Below are 3,885 nucleotides of genomic sequence, written 5' to 3' on the forward strand. Positions count from 1 at the left end.
TGGGGTCTGTTTGGAATTGTGGTTTCATAATGTATACATGCGCTGGAGCATATGAATATCAAAGACTAGGGAATATATCTAGAAATATATATTGCTAATGTGGGATAAATTTTGTGGTATGAAATCATACTGCAAGCATAACAAGACATAATGCTAAGAGAAACTGCCCAATACTTCTGAAGTGTAACATAGGCAATGAAATTATCTAGTTGTTTTATGGAGACATATTACAATAATGTGAGCCCTCTCAGTTAAAAAGTAAAAATGTGTAGGAAGATGCAGTTTTCTGAAACTTGTATTATATTTTGATATAAGTGAAAGAAACCATGAAAGAATGAAAAAGTATAAACTAGGTATGTCTCTTACTTTAGTCTCCAAAATGAAAAACAGTTTTACTTCAGGCAGAATAATTTTCTCAGACTACTGAGTACTGTTTGTATTATCTTTAGATTGTGAGAGATGCATGTATATAGTTTATTGTAATGCTCAAGTACAAAAATATCTCCTGAGTACATTTTAAGGTAATATATAAACTGGGAAACAGGACTACAACCTCCCCTCAGCAGCAATTCTCATCATAAATATCATTTAAGCTGAGTTTCTGACTCAAATAATTGCTTGCTTGAAATTTTAACTGTAGTCTGGGGCTGAGAAATTGGGGTTGTGACAATTATGTTTTAATTGATCTTGGGTCATACATTTTTAGGGTATTGCTAACCTTTTCTGGTAAAGCAGTTTATCTTGCTATATATGCAAAGGTTACCTAGTGTTCAAGTTGTTGGATGAAATTTCAAATGTTTTTAAATACATAAAACAATATGGAATCTGTCCCTAAAAAAATTCTTCAGTGAATAATTAAGAACATTATATTAAATAACTTGTCAGTATTAAGAATTCATAATTTAAAAAGAGAGGAGTTTCAGATCAATTGAATACACATTTTGAGATGCAAAAAAATAATAATTTTACAGTTGAAAAAATGGAAAACATATCTGCGTCAGATACTAGTTAACACATTCTCTCCAGAGAGAGAGCCCTCACAGAAATTTCTAAAGGTGATGATTAGATAGAAAAGGATAAAAAAAAGTCATGGAAATCTTTCATAACAACTCTGAAAGGAGAGTCATGTTTCTCTGTTGCACCATCGATGTAGATCCAGAGGAACAATGAGAATGTAGAAAAGGTGGCAAAAAGAAAGACTTGGCCCTTGGAAATATAAACTTGTGGCACGCATTGAAAGCTCATTAAAAAGTGTCAGTATTTAATGCTAGAAATTATCTCAGAAGATACATTACTGCTTGCTTTCTTAATTTCATATGTACTATCTAAAAGCTCCAGAACTTCTTAGAATTATTAAGGTATTAAAGCAATAATTTTAACTTATAATAACAATGATTCTGAAATGTGTTATAATGATTTGATTTTTAAAGCTCCCTTTGTTTGTACTGAGTTAGACACCCAAAATTTTCTCTTTCCAAGGTGTATTGGTAAATTTTTTAATTTTCTGTGGCACAAATGGTAGATCATACCTATTAAAAACTCAAGATGTGCATGGCAATTGGGCTGGAGGACTGTTCTAAATATAGTCAAGTTAAAATCTTTGTGTTTGTAAGGAAACTGGATGGACAAATAGATCAATGGATGGATGAATGTGAGGGTGGATGCATGCATATATAAACAATAATAAAGATGATATAGAAAGGGAGATAAGAACAAATACAAGGATCCCAGGACTAACAATGCATCAATTATCACATGGGCTCAAATTAGGAACCACAGACCTCTTAGTCCAAAAACATAGCTTTGGTTCCCAAACAAGTCTATGGTCCAAAGAAAGGTGACTGGACAGGTGGAGAGAACCATAGGCAAGTGTGATCCCTGTAGCAATTCACTCCAGTAAGATCTTTATGGTGAACTAATATTTACCAGCATGCTGGTGTGGAAGCACTGGCCCACATTTAGTTAAACGACAGTATTAAAACCTGTTCAGCATTTTTGTGTTTCTCAAACTGTGTTTCAAAGTGTATCAGAATCAATGGGAGTATTTGTTAAAATTTGGATTCCTAGGACTCACCCTTGGCTTACCAAATCAAATTTGATGTAGCAGTGGTGACACTGGGGTGAAGAACAGAAATCTACATTTTTTCTCATAGCTCCCAGAAGATTTTTATGCATACTTTTTCTGGAACAGGAGTCAGCAAATTGTTTATATAAAAGTCCAGATAACAAATGTTGCAGCCATTGTGGGCCAAGAGGAAGCATCAAGGATATTATGCAGGTTCTCATATAACAAGAAAAAACACATTTCCACAAATGTGAAATTTGACAAAATTCAAAATATAGTGATGATATTGAGAAGAAAAGAATATTATAATAAAATTCTACTAATGAGAAGAATTTGAGAGGGGTATATTTCACTTAAGGTTCAAAGTTAGTGTTCTCAGTCGTCAAATCAATTGTAAATGTGTTCACCTGTAAAAACCTTTTTTTAGCTGTGGCCATACAAAAACAAGTGGTGGCCTGCAAGTTCTCATTTTCCAACTTCTGATCTAGAAACACTGTTCCAGAGGCTTGTCTTAGTTTCTGCTGTTAATACAAAATACCATCAATTGGGTAGTTTGTAAACAACGAAAATTTATTTCTCACTGTTATGGAGGTTGAAAGTCTAAGATCAAGGCAGGTTAGGTGTCTGGTGAGAGCCTATTGATCATAGACAATGCCTTCTCCCCACAGCCTCACCTGGTGGGAGGGGCAAACAAGCTCTCTTGGGTCTCTTTTATAAGGACATCAATTCTATTCATGAGGACCCTACCCTCATTCTCTAATCACCTCCCAACAGACCCTACCTCCTAATATCGCAGCTTTGGAGGTTAGGATTTTAACATGAATTTTGGAAATACACAAACATTTCCACCATAGCAAGCTAAAGTATAGGACATTTTTAATAAAGAAAAACTATTTAAAAATATAATTACAAACACCTTGTATTAACTGAACTCTTATGTCCTCACAGTCTAAACTTATTCCTCTACCCTTGTATATTTTTCATCTCAGTAAATGTCAGGTTTTTTCTTGAAGTTTTTAGGCTAAAAGCCTTGGGGTTTTTCTTTACTCCTTTCTTCTTCTCATGACCCCCAAATCCAATCTGTCGGGAAATCATGATGGCTACGTTTTCAAAATAAATTCAAAATCTTAGGATTTTATATCACCTCTGTTGCCAATCTCCCAGTCCAAACTGCCATCACCTCTAATCCTCTAATGTAGGTTATTTATGTAGGCCATTATATAGCCTATTAAGATAGGCTATTTATTAAGGCAGATTATTTTGGTAGTCTCCTAACAGATTTTCCAGCTCTCCTTGTTTTCTTCCTATAGTCTATTCTCCACAAAACTACCAAGGTAAATCTTTACAAGTCATATCATGTAACTTCTCTCTCTAAATGATCAATGGCAGCCTATCTCATATTCAATGAAGTTCAAAGTTCTTACTGTGACCTTACCTCCTTGATTAAATCTCCTACTGCACTTCCCCTCCCTCATGCCACTCTTGTCACACTGTCACTTCAATGTTCTCTAAAACGTCAAGCACATTCCTATCTCAGCTCCTTTGTTTCTGCTCTGTCCCTTTGCCTGGGATTCTATTTTCTCATTCTATCATTTCGCTCAGATCTCTGCTAAAGTATCACCAAACAAGGGTTTCCCTCAAACCCTGTACTAAATTGCAACCCCTCCTTCCAAAAACTCTTTATTACTATTACTTAACCAACTTTCTTTTTCTTCATAGCACTAAAAAATACCCATCATGTTTTATGTTGATATGTGTTTTTGTCCCCCACCACACTATCACTAGAAAATATTTTCCATGTGATCAAAGACTTTGTTCAT

Source organism: Gorilla gorilla, chromosome X (assembly GCF_029281585.2).
Source record: "Gorilla gorilla gorilla isolate KB3781 chromosome X, NHGRI_mGorGor1-v2.1_pri, whole genome shotgun sequence".
NCBI lineage: Eukaryota > Metazoa > Chordata > Mammalia > Primates > Hominidae > Gorilla > Gorilla gorilla.